The sequence below is a fragment of the Chiloscyllium plagiosum genome, unplaced genomic scaffold (assembly GCF_037043375.1).
Source record: "Chiloscyllium plagiosum isolate Xiang-an unplaced genomic scaffold, Cpla_swu_hap1 HiC_scaffold_24, whole genome shotgun sequence".
NCBI classification, from domain to species: domain Eukaryota; kingdom Metazoa; phylum Chordata; class Chondrichthyes; order Orectolobiformes; family Hemiscylliidae; genus Chiloscyllium; species Chiloscyllium plagiosum.
Window position 1 is genome coordinate 55832725 of NW_028270162.1, and position 19316 is coordinate 55852040.

Below are 19316 nucleotides of genomic sequence, written 5' to 3' on the forward strand. Positions count from 1 at the left end.
GCTGCAAATGCCCTTCCAGATGTCTTTCTCACTCTGTACAATTAGTCACCTTGCTCTTGTGCAGACACAAAATGCAATTCCGCATTTCTGCAGCTCCCTTGCATTCACACTCAGCAACAATCCCTCATACACAGTCTCACTCTCGCACACACACACACACACACACTCACTCTCTCACATGCACATGCACACACACACTCTATCTGTCTCTCACACCCACACACAAACACACTCTCTCCCTCTCACACACACATATTCTCCCTCTTTCTGTCTCTCTCACACACACTCTCTCTCTCACATGCACATACTCTCTCACACACTCACTATCACACACACACTGTCACTCTCTCACACACACTCACTCTCTCACATGACACACTCACGCTCTCTCACTCTCTCTCACACACACATCCTCTTTCTGTCTCACACACACACAAACACACTCACACAAAAACACACTCTCTCACGCACACACACAAAAATTCTCTCTTTCTCTCTCTCACACATACACACACACTCTCTCTCTCACACACGCGCTTTCTCTCTCTCTCACACACACACTCTTTCTGTCTCACACACACACACACACACTCTCTCTCACACAAACCCACACTCTCACACACACACTCTCTCACACAAACACACACTCTCTCTCACACACACACTCTCTCTCACACACACTAACAAATTCTTCCTCTCTCTCTCACACAAACACACACACTCTCTCACATGCACACATACACTCCCTCTCCCTCACACACACTCTTTCTCACACACACGCACTCTCTCTCTCTCTCTCACACACACACACCCTCTCTCTCACACACATGCACTCTCTCTCACACACATACTCTCTCTCTCTCACAAACACACACTCTCTCTCACACACACATGCTCTCTCTCTCTATCCACACATATACACTCTCTCACAGACACACTCTCTCTCTCACACACAAACACATGTAGACATACACACTCTCTCTCACAAACACACACTCTCTCACACACACGCACTCTCTCTCTCACACACACACCCAAACACTCACATGCACACACAATCTCTCTCACACACATATACACTCTCTCTCACATGCACACACACTCACACACTCTCTATCTGTCTCTCACACCCACACACAAACACACTCTCTCTCACATACACACACACACGCACTCTCTCTCACAGACACACTCTCTCTCACACACATTCTCTCTCACACACATTCTCTCTCACACACACTGTCATACACAGACACACAGACACACACTCTCTCTCACACACAGACTCATGCTCTCTCTGTCTCTCTCGCACAGACACATACAAATTCACTCTCTCTCACACACATATACACACCCTATCTCTCTCTCTCACACACACACTCTCTCTCACACTCACACATACACTTTATCTCTCTCACACACGCACACACACACTCTCTATCTCTCCCATATACACACACTCTCTCACACACAAACTCACACACACACTCTCTCACACACATAATACTCTCTCTCACACACACACTCTCTCTCTCACACAGAAGCACACTCTCTCACACACATAAAAACTCACCCTCTCTCTGTCACAAACACACTCACTCACATAAACGCTCCCTCTCTCACACAATATTGCTGCAAATGCCTCAGCCTTATCTTTTAAACCGAGGGGTTGGATTCTTCCATCTTTGTGAAGGGGGAGTGACTCCTCTCCAAGAAGCTGTGAAATTTGGGGGCAGTGTGTGGGTGTGGGAAGGTTTGTTTGGGGAAAAGGGGAGAATGTCAGGAGTGGGATTTGAACCCACGCCCCTAGAAAGGGACCAGAATTCACAAGCCCAGATGCAGAGCAAGGACTAACATTCCTTAAGTCTGGCGCCTTAGACCACTCGGCCATCCTGACAAGCTGCTGCAGATGCCCTTCCAGATGTCTTTCTCACTCTGTACAATTAGTCACCTTGCTCTTGTGCAGACACAAAATGCAATTCCGCATTTCTGCAGCTCCCTTGCATTCACACTCAGCAACAATCCCTCATACACAGTCTCACTCTCGCACACACACACACACACACACACACACACTCACTCTCTCACATGCACATGCACACACACAGTCTCTATCTGTCTCTCACACCCACACACAAATACACTCTCTCCCTCTCACACACACATATTCTCCCTCTTTCTGTCTCTCTCACACACACTCTCTCTCTCACATGCACATACTCTCTCACACACTCACTATCACACACACACTGTCACTCTCTCACACACACTCACTCTCTCACATGACACACTCACGCTCTCTCACTCTCTCTCACACACACACATACTCTTTCTGTCTCACACACACACAAACACACTCACACAAAAACACACTCTCTCACGCACACACACAAAAATTCTCTCTTTCTCTCTCTCACACATACACACACACTCTCTCTCTCACACACGCGCTTTCTCTCTCTCACACACACACTCTATCTGTCTCACACACACACACACACACTCTCTCTCACACAAACCCACACTCTCACACACACACTCTCTCACACAAACACACACTCTCTCTCACACACACACTCTCTCTCACACACACTAACAAATTCTTCCTCTCTCTCTCACACAAACACACACACTCTCTCACATGCACACATACACTCTCTCTCCCTCACACACACTCTTTCTCACACACACGCACTCTCTCTCTCTCTCTCACACACACACACCCTCTCTCTCACACACATGCACTCTCTCTCACACACATACTCTCTCTCTCTCACAAACACACACTCTCTCTCACACACACATGCTCTCTCTCTCTATCCACACATATACACTCTCTCACAGACACACTCTCTCTCTCACACACAAACACATGTAGACATACACACTCTCTCTCACAAACACACACTCTCTCTCACACACACGCACTCTCTCTCTCACACACACACCCAAACACTCACATGCACACACAATCTCTCTCACACACATATACACTCTCTCTCACATGCACACACACTCACACACTCTCTATCTGTCTCTCACACCCACACACAAACACACTCTCTCTCACATACACACACACACGCACTCTCTCTCACAGACACACTCTCTCTCACACACATTCTCTCTCACACACATTCTCTCTCACACACACTGTCATACACAGACACACAGACACACACTCTCTCTCACACACAGACTCATGCTCTCTCTGTCTCTCTCGCACAGACACATACAAATTCACTCTCTCTCACACACATATACACACCCTATCTCTCTCTCTCACACACACACTCTCTCTCACACTCACACATACACTTTATCTCTCTCACACACGCACACACACACTCTCACAAACACACTCTATCTCTCCCATATACACACACTCTCTCACACACAAACTCACACACACACTCTCTCACACACATAATACTCTCTCTCACACACACACACTCTCCCTCCCTCTCACACACACACTCTCTCTCTCACACACAAGCACACTCTCTCACACACATAAAAATTCACCCTCTCTCTGTCACAAACACACTCACTCACATAAACGCTCCCTCTCTCACACAATATTGCTGCAAATGCCTCAGCCTTATCTTTGAAACCCAGGGGTTGGATTCTTCCATCTTTGTGAAGGGGGAGTGACTCCTCTCCAAGAAGCTGTGAAATTTGGGGGCATTGTGTGGGTGTGGGAAGGTTTGTTTGAGGAAAAGTGGAGAATGTCAGGAGTGGGATTTGAACCCACGCCCCTAGGAAGGGACCTGAATTCACAAGCCCAGATGCAGAGCAAGGACTAACACTGCTTGAGTCTGGCGCCTTAGACCACTCGGCCATCCTGACAAGCTGCTGCAGATGCCCTTCCAGATGTCTTTCTCACTCTGTACAATTAGTCACCTTGCTCTTATGCAGACACAAAATGCAATTCCGCATTTCTGCAGCTCCCTTGCATTCACACTCAGCAACAATCCCTCATACACATTCTCACTCTCGCACACACACACACACACACTCACTCTCTCACATGCACATGCACACACACACTCTCTATCTGTCTCTCACACCCACACACAAACACACTCTCTCCCTCTCACACACACATATTCTCCCTCTTTCTGTCTCTCTCACACACACTCTCTCTCTCACATGCACATACTCTCTCACACACTCACTATCACACACACACTGTCACTCTCTCACACACACTCACTCTCTCACATGACACACTCACGCTCTCTCACTCTCTCTCACACACACACATACTCTTTCTGTCTCTCACACACACAAACACACTCACACAAAAACACACTCTCTCACGCACACACAAAAATTCTCTCTTTCTCTCTCTCACACATACACACACACTCTCTCTCTCACACACGCGCTTTCTCTCTCTCTCACACACACACTCTTTCTGTCTCACACACACACACACTCTCTCTCACACAAACCCACACTCTCACACACACACTCTCTCACACAAACACACACTCTCTCTCACACACACACTCTCTCTCACACACACTAACAAATTCTTCCTCTCTCTCTCACACAAACACACACACTCTCTCACATGCACACATACACTCTCTCTCCCTCACACACACTCTTTCTCACACACACGCACTCTCTCTCTCTCTCTCACACACACACACACCCTCTCTCTCACACACATGCACTCTCTCTCACACACATACTCTCTCTCTCTCACAAACACACACTCTCTCTCACACACACATGCTCTCTCTCTCTATCCACACATATACACTCTCTCACAGACACACTCTCTCTCTCACACACAAACACATGTAGACATACACACTCTCTCTCACAAACACACACTCTCTCTCACACACACGCACTCTCTCTCTCACACACACACCCAAACACTCACATGCACACACAATCTCTCTCACACACATATACACTCTCTCTCACATGCACACACACTCACACACTCTCTATCTGTCTCTCACACCCACACACAAACACACTCTCTCTCACATACACACACACACGCACTCTCTCTCACAGACACACTCTCTCTCACACACATTCTCTCTCACACACATTCTCTCTCACACACACTGTCATACACAGACACACAGACACACACTCTCTCTCACACACAGACTCATGCTCTCTCTGTCTCTCTCGCACAGACACATACAAATTCACTCTCTCTCACACACATATACACACCCTATCTCTCTCTCTCACACACACACTCTCTCTCACACTCACACATACACTTTATCTCTCTCACACACACACACACACTCACAAACACACTCTATCTCTCCCATATACACACACTCTCTCACACACAAACTCACACACACACTCTCTCACACACATAATACTCTCTCTCACACACACACACTCTCCCTCCCTCTCACACACACACTCTCTCTCTCACACACAAGCACACTCTCTCACACACATAAAAATTCACCCTCTCTCTGTCACAAACACACTCACTCACATAAACGCTCCCTCTCTCACACAATATTGCTGCAAATGCCTCAGCCTTATCTTTGAAACCCAGGGGTTGGATTCTTCCATCTTTGTGAAGGGGGAGTGACTCCTCTCCAAGAAGCTGTGAAATTTGGGGGCAGTGTGTGGGTGTGGGAAGGTTTGTTTGGGGAAAAGGGGAGAATGTCAGGAGTGGGATTTGAACCCACGCCCCTAGAAAGGGACCAGAATTCACAAGCCCAGATGCAGAGCAAGGACTAACATTCCTTAACTCTGGCGCCTTAGACCACTCGGCCATCCTGACAAGCTGCTGCAAATGCCCTTCCAGATGTCTTTCTCACTCTGTACAATTAGTCACCTTGCTCTTGTGCAGACACAAAATGCAATTCCGCATTTCTGCAGCTCCCTTGCATTCACACTCAGCAACAATCCCTCATACACAGTCTCACTCTCGCACACACACACACACACACACACTCACTCTCTCACATGCACATGCACACACACACTCTATCTGTCTCTCACACCCACACACAAACACACTCTCTCCCTCTCACACACACATATTCTCCCTCTTTCTGTCTCTCTCACACACACTCTCTCTCTCACATGCACATACTCTCTCACACACTCACTATCACACACACACTGTCACTCTCTCACACACACTCACTCTCTCACATGACACACTCACGCTCTCTCACTCTCTCTCACACACACATCCTCTTTCTGTCTCACACACACACAAACACACTCACACAAAAACACACTCTCTCACGCACACACACAAAAATTCTCTCTTTCTCTCTCTCACACATACACACACACTCTCTCTCTCACACACGCGCTTTCTCTCTCTCTCACACACACACTCTTTCTGTCTCACACACACACACACACACTCTCTCTCACACAAACCCACACTCTCACACACACACTCTCTCACACAAACACACACTCTCTCTCACACACACACTCTCTCTCACACACACTAACAAATTCTTCCTCTCTCTCTCACACAAACACACACACTCTCTCACATGCACACATACACTCCCTCTCCCTCACACACACTCTTTCTCACACACACGCACTCTCTCTCTCTCTCTCACACACACACACCCTCTCTCTCACACACATGCACTCTCTCTCACACACATACTCTCTCTCTCTCACAAACACACACTCTCTCTCACACACACATGCTCTCTCTCTCTATCCACACATATACACTCTCTCACAGACACACTCTCTCTCTCACACACAAACACATGTAGACATACACACTCTCTCTCACAAACACACACTCTCTCACACACACGCACTCTCTCTCTCACACACACACCCAAACACTCACATGCACACACAATCTCTCTCACACACATATACACTCTCTCTCACATGCACACACACTCACACACTCTCTATCTGTCTCTCACACCCACACACAAACACACTCTCTCTCACATACACACACACACGCACTCTCTCTCACAGACACACTCTCTCTCACACACATTCTCTCTCACACACATTCTCTCTCACACACACTGTCATACACAGACACACAGACACACACTCTCTCTCACACACAGACTCATGCTCTCTCTGTCTCTCTCGCACAGACACATACAAATTCACTCTCTCTCACACACATATACACACCCTATCTCTCTCTCTCACACACACACTCTCTCTCACACTCACACATACACTTTATCTCTCTCACACACGCACACACACACTCTCTATCTCTCCCATATACACACACTCTCTCACACACAAACTCACACACACACTCTCTCACACACATAATACTCTCTCTCACACACACACACTCTCCCTCCCTCTCACACACACACTCTCTCTCTCACACAGAAGCACACTCTCTCACACACATAAAAACTCACCCTCTCTCTGTCACAAACACACTCACTCACATAAACGCTCCCTCTCTCACACAATATTGCTGCAAATGCCTCAGCCTTATCTTTTAAACCGAGGGGTTGGATTCTTCCATCTTTGTGAAGGGGGAGTGACTCCTCTCCAAGAAGCTGTGAAATTTGGGGGCAGTGTGTGGGTGTGGGAAGGTTTGTTTGGGGAAAAGGGGAGAATGTCAGGAGTGGGATTTGAACCCACGCCCCTAGAAAGGGACCAGAATTCACAAGCCCAGATGCAGAGCAAGGACTAACATTCCTTAAGTCTGGCGCCTTAGACCACTCGGCCATCCTGACAAGCTGCTGCAGATGCCCTTCCAGATGTCTTTCTCACTCTGTACAATTAGTCACCTTGCTCTTGTGCAGACACAAAATGCAATTCCGCATTTCTGCAGCTCCCTTGCATTCACACTCAGCAACAATCCCTCATACACAGTCTCACTCTCGCACACACACACACACACACACACACACACTCACTCTCTCACATGCACATGCACACACACACTCTCTATCTGTCTCTCACACCCACACACAAATACACTCTCTCCCTCTCACACACACATATTCTCCCTCTTTCTGTCTCTCTCACACACACTCTCTCTCTCACATGCACATACTCTCTCACACACTCACTATCACACACACACTGTCACTCTCTCACACACACTCACTCTCTCACATGACACACTCACGCTCTCTCACTCTCTCTCACACACACACATACTCTTTCTGTCTCACACACACACAAACACACTCACACAAAAACACACTCTCTCACGCACACACACAAAAATTCTCTCTTTCTCTCTCTCACACATACACACACACTCTCTCTCTCACACACGCGCTTTCTCTCTCTCACACACACACTCTATCTGTCTCACACACACACACACACACTCTCTCTCACACAAACCCACACTCTCACACACACACTCTCTCACACAAACACACACTCTCTCTCACACACACACTCTCTCTCACACACACTAACAAATTCTTCCTCTCTCTCTCACACAAACACACACACTCTCACACATGCACACATACACTCTCTCTCCCTCACACACACTCTTTCTCACACACACGCACTCTCTCTCTCTCTCTCACACACACACACCCTCTCTCTCACACACATGCACTCTCTCTCACACACATACTCTCTCTCTCTCACAAACACACACTCTCTCTCACACACACATGCTCTCTCTCTCTATCCACACATATACACTCTCTCACAGACACACTCTCTCTCTCACACACAAACACATGTAGACATACACACTCTCTCTCACAAACACACACTCTCTCTCACACACACGCACTCTCTCTCTCACACACACACCCAAACACTCACATGCACACACAATCTCTCTCACACACATATACACTCTCTCTCACATGCACACACACTCACACACTCTCTATCTGTCTCTCACACCCACACACAAACACACTCTCTCTCACATACACACACACACGCACTCTCTCTCACAGACACACTCTCTCTCACACACATTCTCTCTCACACACATTCTCTCTCACACACACTGTCATACACAGACACACAGACACACACTCTCTCTCACACACAGACTCATGCTCTCTCTGTCTCTCTCGCACAGACACATACAAATTCACTCTCTCTCACACACATATACACACCCTATCTCTCTCTCTCACACACACACTCTCTCTCACACTCACACATACACTTTATCTCTCTCACACACGCACACACACACTCTCACAAACACACTCTATCTCTCCCATATACACACACTCTCTCACACACAAACTCACACACACACTCTCTCACACACATAATACTCTCTCTCACACACACACACTCTCCCTCCCTCTCACACACACACTCTCTCTCTCACACACAAGCACACTCTCTCACACACATAAAAATTCACCCTCTCTCTGTCACAAACACACTCACTCACATAAACGCTCCCTCTCTCACACAATATTGCTGCAAATGCCTCAGCCTTATCTTTGAAACCCAGGGGTTGGATTCTTCCATCTTTGTGAAGGGGGAGTGACTCCTCTCCAAGAAGCTGTGAAATTTGGGGGCATTGTGTGGGTGTGGGAAGGTTTGTTTGAGGAAAAGTGGAGAATGTCAGGAGTGGGATTTGAACCCACGCCCCTAGGAAGGGACCAGAATTCACAAGCCCAGATGCAGAGCAAGGACTAACACTCCTTGAGTCTGGCGCCTTAGACCACTCGGCCATCCTGACAAGCTGCTGCAGATGCCCTTCCAGATGTCTTTCTCACTCTGTACAATTAGTCACCTTGCTCTTGTGCAGACACAAAATGCAATTCCGCATTTCTGCAGCTCCCTTGCATTCACACTCAGCAACAATCCCTCATACACAGTCTCACTCTCGCACACACACACACTCACTCTCTCACATGCACACACACACTCTCTATCTGTCTCTCACACCCACACACAAACACACTCTCTCCCTCTCACACACACATATTCTCCCTCTTTCTGTCTCTCTCACACACACTCTCTCTCTCACATGCACATACTCTCTCACACACTCACTATCACACACACACTGTCACTCTCTCACACACACTCACTCTCTCACATGACACACTCACGCTCTCTCACTCTCTCTCACACACACACATACTCTTTCTGTCTCACACACACACAAACACACTCACACAAAAACACACTCTCTCACGCACACACACAAAAATTCTCTCTTTCTCTCTCTCACACATACACACACACTCTCTCTCTCACACACGCGCTTTCTCTCTCTCTCACACACACACTCTTTCTGTCTCACACACACACACACACTCTCTCTCACACAAACCCACACTCTCACACACACACACTCTCTCACACAAACACACACTCTCTCTCACACACACACTCTCTCTCACACACACTAACAAATTCTTCCTCTCTCTCTCACACAAACACACACACTCTCTCACATGCACACATACACTCCCTCTCCCTCACACACACTCTTTCTCACACACACGCACTCTCTCTCTCTCTCTCACACACACACACCCTCTCTCTCACACACATGCACTCTCTCTCACACACATACTCTCTCTCTCTCACAAACACACACTCTCTCTCACACACACATGCTCTCTCTCTCTATCCACACATATACACTCTCTCACAGACACACTCTCTCTCTCACACACAAACACATGTAGACATACACACTCTCTCTCACAAACACACACTCTCTCACACACACGCACTCTCTCTCTCACACACACACCCAAACACTCACATGCACACACAATCTCTCTCACACACATATACACTCTCTCTCACATGCACACACACTCACACACTCTCTATCTGTCTCTCACACCCACACACAAACACACTCTCTCTCACATACACACACACACGCACTCTCTCTCACAGACACACTCTCTCTCACACACATTCTCTCTCACACACATTCTCTCTCACACACACTGTCATACACAGACACACAGACACACACTCTCTCTCACACACAGACTCATGCTCTCTCTGTCTCTCTCGCACAGACACATACAAATTCACTCTCTCTCACACACATATACACACCCTATCTCTCTCTCTCACACACACACTCTCTCTCACACTCACACATACACTTTATCTCTCTCACACACGCACACTCTCACAAACACACTCTATCTCTCCCATATACACACACTCTCTCACACACAAACTCACACACACACTCTCTCACACACATAATACTCTCTCTCACACACACACACTCTCCCTCCCTCTCACACACACACTCTCTCTCTCACACACAAGCACACTCTCTCACACACATAAAAATTCACCCTCTCTCTGTCACAAACACACTCACTCACATAAACGCTCCCTCTCTCACACAATATTGCTGCAAATGCCTCAGCCTTATCTTTTAAACCGAGGGGTTGGATTCTTCCATCTTTGTGAAGGGGGAGTGACTCCTCTCCAAGAAGCTGTGAAATTTGGGGGCATTGTGTGGGTGTGGGAAGGTTTGTTTGAGGAAAAGTGGAGAATGTCAGGAGTGGGATTTGAACCCACGCCCCTAGGAAGGGACCTGAATTCACAAGCCCAGATGCAGAGCAAGGACTAACACTCCTTGAGTCTGGCGCCTTAGACCACTCAGGCATCCTGACAAGCTGCTGCAGATGCCCTTCCAGATGTCTTTCTCACTCTGTACAATTAGTCACCTTGCTCTTGTGCAGACACAAAATGCAATTCCGCATTTCTGCAGCTCCCTTGCATTCACACTCAGCAACAATCCCTCATACACAGTCTCACTCTCGCACACACACACACACTCACTCTCTCACATGCACATGCACACACACACTCTCTATCTGTCTCTCACACCCACACACAAACACACTCTCTCCCTCTCACACACACATATTCTCCCTCTTTCTGTCTCTCTCACACACACTCTCTCTCTCACATGCACATACTCTCTCACACACTCACTATCACACACACACTGTCACTCTCTCACACACACTCACTCTCTCACATGACACACTCACGCTCTCTCACTCTCTCTCACACACACACATACTCTTTCTGTCTCACACACACACAAACACACTCACACAAAAACACACTCTCTCACGCACACACACAAAAATTCTCTCTTTCTCTCTCTCACACATACACACACACTCTCTCTCTCACACACGCGCTTTCTCTCTCTCTCACACACACACTCTTTCTGTCTCACACACACACACACTCTCTCTCACACAAACCCACACTCTCACACACACTCTCTCACACAAACACACACTCTCTCTCACACACACACTCTCTCTCACACACACTAACAAATTCTTCCTCTCTCTCTCACACAAACACACACACTCTCTCACATGCACACATACACTCCCTCTCCCTCACACACACTCTTTCTCACACACACGCACTCTCTCTCTCTCTCTCACACACACACACCCTCTCTCTCACACACATGCACTCTCTCTCACACACATACTCTCTCTCTCTCACAAACACACACTCTCTCTCACACACACATGCTCTCTCTCTCTATCCACACATATACACTCTCTCACAGACACACTCTCTCTCTCACACACAAACACATGTAGACATACACACTCTCTCTCACAAACACACACTCTCTCACACACACGCACTCTCTCTCTCACACACACACCCAAACACTCACATGCACACACAATCTCTCTCACACACATATACACTCTCTCTCACATGCACACACACTCACACACTCTCTATCTGTCTCTCACACCCACACACAAACACACTCTCTCTCACATACACACACACACGCACTCTCTCTCACAGACACACTCTCTCTCACACACATTCTCTCTCACACACATTCTCTCTCACACACACTGTCATACACAGACACACAGACACACACTCTCTCTCACACACAGACTCATGCTCTCTCTGTCTCTCTCGCACAGACACATACAAATTCACTCTCTCTCACACACATATACACACCCTATCTCTCTCTCTCACACACACACTCTCTCTCACACTCACACATACACTTTATCTCTCTCACACACACACACACACACTCTCACAAACACACTCTATCTCTCCCATATACACACACTCTCTCACACACAAACTCACACACACACTCTCTCACACACATAATACTCTCTCTCACACACACACACTCTCCCTCCCTCTCACACACACACTCTCTCTCTCACACACAAGCACACTCTCTCACACACATAAAAATTCACCCTCTCTCTGTCACAAACACACTCACTCACATAAACGCTCCCTCTCTCACACAATATTGCTGCAAATGCCTCAGCCTTATCTTTTAAACCGAGGGGTTGGATTCTTCCATCTTTGTGAAGGGGGAGTGACTCCTCTCCAAGAAGCTCTGAAATTTGGGGGCATTGTGTGGGTGTGGGAAGGTTTGTTTGAGGAAAAGTGGAGAATGTCAGGAGTGGGATTTGAACCCACGCCCCTAGGAAGGGACCAGAATTCACAAGCCCAGATGCAGAGCAAGGACTAACACTCCTTGAGTCTGGCGCCTTAGACCACTCGGCCATCCTGACAAGCTGCTGCAGATGCCCTTCCAGATGTCTTTCTCACTCTGTACAATTAGTCACCTTGCTCTTGTGCAGACACAAAATGCAATTCCGCATTTCTGCAGCTCCCTTGCATTCACACTCAGCAACAATCCCTCATACACAGTCTCACTCTCGCACACACACACACACACACACACTCACTCTCTCACATGCACATGCACACACACACTCTCTATCTGTCTCTCACACCCACACACAAACACACTCTCTCCCTCTCACACACACATATTCTCCCTCTTTCTGTCTCTCTCACACACACTCTCTCTCTCACATGCACATACTCTCTCACACACTCACTATCACACACACACTGTCACTCTCTCACACACACTCACTCTCTCACATGACACACTCACGCTCTCTCACTCTCTCTCACACACACACATACTCTTTCTGTCTCACACACACACAAACACACTCACACAAAAACACACTCTCTCACGCACACACACAAAAATTCTCTCTTTCTCTCTCTCACACATACACACACACTCTCTCTCTCACACACGCGCTTTCTCTCTCTCTCACACACACACTCTTTCTGTCTCACACACACACACACTCTCTCTCACACAAACCCACACTCTCACACACACTCTCTCACATGCACACATACACTCTCTCTCCCTCACACACACTCTTTCTCACACACACGCACTCTCTCTCTCTCTCTCACACACACACACACCCTCTCTCTCACACACATGCACTCTCTCTCACACACATACTCTCTCTCTCTCACAAACACACACACTCTCTCACACACACATGCTCTCTCTCTCTATCCACACATATACACTCTCTCACAGACACACTCTCTCTCTCACACACAAACACATGTAGACATACACACTCTCTCTCACAAACACACACTCTCTCTCACACACACGCACTCTCTCTCTCATACAAACCCACACTCTCACACACACACTCTCTCTCACACACACACTCTCTCTCTCACACACAAGCACACTCTCTCACACACATAAAAATTCACCCTCTCTCTGTCACAAACACACACCCTCACATAAACGCTCCCTCTCTCACACAATATTGCTGCAAATGCCTCAGCCTTATCTTTTAAACCGAGGGGTTGGATTCTTCCATCTTTGTGAAGGGGGAGTGACTCCTCTCCAAGAAGCTGTGAAATTTGGGGGCAGTGTGTGGGTGTGGGAAGGTTTGTTTGGGGAAAAGGGGAGAATGTCAGGAGTGGGATTTGAACCCACGCCCCTAGAAAGGGACCAGAATTCACAAGCCCAGATGCTGAGCAAGGACTAACATTCCTTAAGTCTGGCGCCTTAGACCACTCGGCCATCCTGACAAGCTGCTGCAAATGCCCTTCCAGATGTCTTTCTCACTCTGTACAATTAGTCACCTTGCTCTTGTGCAGACACAAAATGCAATTCCGCATTTCTGCAGCTCCCTTGCATTCACACTCAGCAACAATCCCTCATACACAGTCTCACTCTCGCACACACACACACACACACACACTCACTCTCTCACATGCACATGCACACACACACTCTCTATCTGTCTCTCACACCCACACACAAATACACTCTCTCCCTCTCACACACATATTCTCCCTCTTTCTGTCTCTCTCACACACACTCTCTCTCTCACATGCACATACTCTCTCACACACTCACTATCACACACACACTGTCACTCTCTCACACACACTCACTCTCTCACATGACACACTCACGCTCTCTCACTCTCTCTCACACACACACATACTCTTTCTGTCTCACACACACACAAACACACTCACACAAAAACACACTCTCTCACGCACACACACAAAAATTCTCTCTTTCTCTCTCTCACACATACACACACACTCTCTCTCTCACACACGCGCTTTCTCTCTCTCTCACACACACACTCTTTCTGTCTCACACACACACACACACTCTCTCTCACACAAACCCACACTCTCACACACACACACTCTCTCACACAAACACACACTCTCTCTCACACACACACTCTCTCTCACACACACTAACAAATTCTTCCTCTCTCTCTCACACAAACACACACACTCTCTCACATGCACACATACACTCTCTCTCCCTCACACACACTCTTTCTCACACACACGCACTCTCTCTCTCTCTCTCACACACACACACCCTCTCTCTCACACACATGCTCTCTCTCTCACACACATACTCTCTCTCTCTCACAAACACACACTCTCTCTCACACACACATGCTCTCTCTCTCTATCCACACATATACACTCTCTCACAGACACACTCTCTCTCTCACACACAAACACATGTAGACATACACACTCTCTCTCACAAACACACACTCTCTCTCACACACACGCACTCTCTCTCTCACACACACACCCAAACACTCACATGCACACACAATCTCTCTCACACACATATACACTCTCTCTCACATGCACACACACTCACACACTCTCTATCTGTCTCTCACACCCACACACAAACACACTCTCTCTCACATACACACACACACGCACTCTCTCTCACAGACACACTCTCTCTCACACACATTCTCTCTCACACACATTCTCTCTCACACACACTGTCATACACAGACACACAGACACACACTCTCTCTCACACACAGACTCATGCTCTCTCTGTCTCTCTCGCACAGACACATACAAATTCACTCTCTCTCACACACATATACACACCCTATCTCTCTCTCTCACACACACACTCTCTCTCACACTCACACATACACTTTATCTCTCTCACACACGCACACACACTCTCACAAACACACTCTATCTCTCCCATATACACACACTCTCTCACACACAAACTCACACACACACTCTCTCACACACATAATACTCTCTCTCACACACACACACTCTCCCTCCCTCTCACACACACACTCTCTCTCTCACACACAAGCACACTCTCTCACACACATAAAAACTCACCCTCTCTCTGTCACAAACACACTCACTCACATAAACGCTCCCTCTCTCACACAATATTGCTGCAAATGCCTCAGCCTTATCTTTTAAACCGAGGGGTTGGATTCTTCCATCTTTGTGAAGGGGGAGTGACTCCTCTCCAAGAAGCTGTGAAATTTGGGGGCAGTGTGTGGGTGTGGGAAGGTTTGTTTGGGGAAAAGGGGAGAATGTCAGGAGTGGGATTTGAACCCACGCCCCTAGGAAGGGACCAGAATTCACAAGCCCAGATGCAGAGCAAGGACTAACACTCCTTGAGTCTGGCGCCTTAGACCACTCGGCCATCCTGACAAGCTGCTGCAGATGCCCTTCCAGATGTCTTTCTCACTCTGTACAATTAGTCACCTTGCTCTTGTGCAGACACAAAATGCAATTCCGCATTTCTGCAGCTCCCTTGCATTCACACTCAGCAACAATCCCTCATACACAGTCTCACTCTCGCACACACACACACACACACACACTCACTCTCTCACATGCACATGCACACACACACTCTCTATCTGTCTCTCACACCCACACACAAACACACTCTCTCCCTCTCACACACACATATTCTCCCTCTTTCTGTCTCTCTCACACACACTCTCTCTCTCACATGCACATACTCTCTCACACACTCACTATCACACACACACTGTCACTCTCTCACACACACTCACTCTCTCACATGACACACTCACGCTCTCTCACTCTCTCTCACACACACACATACTCTTTCTGTCTCACACACACACAAACACACTCACACAAAAACACACTCTCTCACGCACACACACAAAAATTCTCTCTTTCTCTCTCTCACACATACACACACACTCTCTCTCTCACACACGCGCTTTCTCTCTCTCTCACACACACACTCTTTCTGTCTCACACACACACACACTCTCTCTCACACAAACCCACACTCTCACACACACTCTCTCACATGCACACATACACTCTCTCTCCCTCACACACACTCTTTCTCACACACACGCACTCTCTCTCTCTCTCTCACACACACACACACCCTCTCTCTCACACACATGCACTCTCTCTCACACACATACTCTCTCTCTCTCACAAACACACACACTCTCTCACACACACATGCTCTCTCTCTCTATCCACACATATACACTCTCTCACAGACACACTCTCTCTCTCACACACAAACACATGTAGACATACACACTCTCTCTCACAAACACACACTCTCTCTCACACACACGCACTCTCTCTCTCATACAAACCCACACTCTCACACACACACTCTCTCTCACACACACACTCTCTCTCTCACACACAAGCACACTCTCTCACACACATAAAAATTCACCCTCTCTCTGTCACAAACACACTCCCTCACATAAACGCTCCCTCTCTCACACAATATTGCTGCAAATGCCTCAGCCTTATCTTTTAAACCGAGGGGTTGGATTCTTCCATCTTTGTGAAGGGGGAGTGACTCCTCTCCAAGAAGCTGTGAAATTTGGGGGCAGTGTGTGGGTGTGGGAAGGTTTGTTTGGGGAAAAGGGGAGAATGTCAGGAGTGGGATTTGAACCCACGCCCCTAGAAAGGGACCAGAATTCACAAGCCCAGATGCTGAGCAAGGACTAACATTCCTTAAGTCTGGCGCCTTAGACCACTCGGCCATCCTGACAAGCTGCTGCAAATGCCCTTCCAGATGTCTTTCTCACTCTGTACAATTAGTCACCTTGCTCTTGTGCAGACACAAAATGCAATTCCGCATTTCTGCAGCTCCCTTGCATTCACACTCAGCAACAATCCCTCATACACAGTCTCACTCTCGCACACACACACACACACACACACACTCACTCTCTCACATGCACATGCACACACACACTCTCTATCTGTCTCTCACACCCACACACAAATACACTCTCTCCCTCTCACACACATATTCTCCCTCTTTCTGTCTCTCTCACACACACTCTCTCTCTCACATGCACATACTCTCTCACACACTCACTATCACACACACACTGTCACTCTCTCACACACACTCACTCTCTCACATGACACACTCACGCTCTCTCACTCTCTCTCACACACACACATACTCTTTCTGTCTCACACACACACAAACACACACACAAAAACACACTCTCTCACGCACACACACAAAAATTCTCTCTTTCTCTCTCTCACACATACACACACACTCTCTCTCTCACACACGCGCTTTCTCTCTCTCTCACACACACACTCTTTCTGTCTCACACACACACACACACTCTCTCTCACACAAACCCACACTCTCACACACACACTCTCTCACACAAACACACACTCTCTCTCACACACACACTCTCTCTCACACACACTAACAAATTCTTCCTCTCTCTCTCACACAAACACACACACTCTCTCACATGCACACATACACTCTCTCTCCCTCACACACACTCTTTCTCACACACACGCACTCTCTCTCTCTCTCTCACACACACACACCCTCTCTCTCACACACATGCTCTCTCTCTCACACACATACTCTCTCTCTCTCACAAACACACACTCTCTCTCACACACACATGCTCTCTCTCTCTATCCACACATATACACTCTCTCACAGACACACTCTCTCTCTCACACACAAACACATGTAGACATACACACTCTCTCTCACAAACACACACTCTCTCTCACACACACGCACTCTCTCTCTCACACACACACCCAAACACTCACATGCACACACAATCTCTCTCACACACATATACACTCTCTCTCACATGCACACACACTCACACACTCTCTATCTGTCTCTC

At 47.6% G+C, this 19316-nt stretch overlaps 9 non-coding genes across 9 annotated transcripts; all 9 read right to left on the minus strand.

Moving 5' to 3' along the window:
* Positions 1 to 1777: 1777 nt before the first annotated feature.
* On the minus strand, positions 1778 to 1897 carry trnal-uaa (transfer RNA leucine (anticodon UAA)). Its single transcript has 2 exons — positions 1860 to 1897; positions 1778 to 1823 (listed from the first exon to the last, which is right to left on the minus strand). It is a non-coding gene; the product is annotated as a tRNA-Leu (tRNA).
* A 1832-nt stretch (positions 1898 to 3729) lies between these two features.
* On the minus strand, positions 3730 to 3849 carry trnal-caa (transfer RNA leucine (anticodon CAA)). Its single transcript has 2 exons — positions 3812 to 3849; positions 3730 to 3775 (listed from the first exon to the last, which is right to left on the minus strand). It is a non-coding gene; the product is annotated as a tRNA-Leu (tRNA).
* Positions 3850 to 5665: 1816 nt separating this feature from the next.
* On the minus strand, positions 5666 to 5785 carry trnal-uaa (transfer RNA leucine (anticodon UAA)). Its single transcript has 2 exons — positions 5748 to 5785; positions 5666 to 5711 (listed from the first exon to the last, which is right to left on the minus strand). It is a non-coding gene; the product is annotated as a tRNA-Leu (tRNA).
* A 1810-nt stretch (positions 5786 to 7595) lies between these two features.
* Positions 7596 to 7715, minus strand: trnal-uaa (transfer RNA leucine (anticodon UAA)). The gene is made up of 2 exons: positions 7678 to 7715; positions 7596 to 7641 (listed from the first exon to the last, which is right to left on the minus strand). It is a non-coding gene; the product is annotated as a tRNA-Leu (tRNA).
* Positions 7716 to 9547: 1832 nt separating this feature from the next.
* On the minus strand, positions 9548 to 9667 carry trnal-caa (transfer RNA leucine (anticodon CAA)). The gene is made up of 2 exons: positions 9630 to 9667; positions 9548 to 9593 (listed from the first exon to the last, which is right to left on the minus strand). It is a non-coding gene; the product is annotated as a tRNA-Leu (tRNA).
* A 3736-nt stretch (positions 9668 to 13403) lies between these two features.
* trnal-caa (transfer RNA leucine (anticodon CAA)) lies at positions 13404 to 13523 on the minus strand. The gene is made up of 2 exons: positions 13486 to 13523; positions 13404 to 13449 (listed from the first exon to the last, which is right to left on the minus strand). It is a non-coding gene; the product is annotated as a tRNA-Leu (tRNA).
* A 1237-nt stretch (positions 13524 to 14760) lies between these two features.
* trnal-uaa (transfer RNA leucine (anticodon UAA)) lies at positions 14761 to 14880 on the minus strand. The gene is made up of 2 exons: positions 14843 to 14880; positions 14761 to 14806 (listed from the first exon to the last, which is right to left on the minus strand). It is a non-coding gene; the product is annotated as a tRNA-Leu (tRNA).
* A 1824-nt stretch (positions 14881 to 16704) lies between these two features.
* Positions 16705 to 16824, minus strand: trnal-caa (transfer RNA leucine (anticodon CAA)). Its single transcript has 2 exons — positions 16787 to 16824; positions 16705 to 16750 (listed from the first exon to the last, which is right to left on the minus strand). It is a non-coding gene; the product is annotated as a tRNA-Leu (tRNA).
* A 1237-nt stretch (positions 16825 to 18061) lies between these two features.
* Positions 18062 to 18181, minus strand: trnal-uaa (transfer RNA leucine (anticodon UAA)). The gene is made up of 2 exons: positions 18144 to 18181; positions 18062 to 18107 (listed from the first exon to the last, which is right to left on the minus strand). It is a non-coding gene; the product is annotated as a tRNA-Leu (tRNA).
* Between the last annotated feature and the right edge of the window lie 1135 nt (positions 18182 to 19316).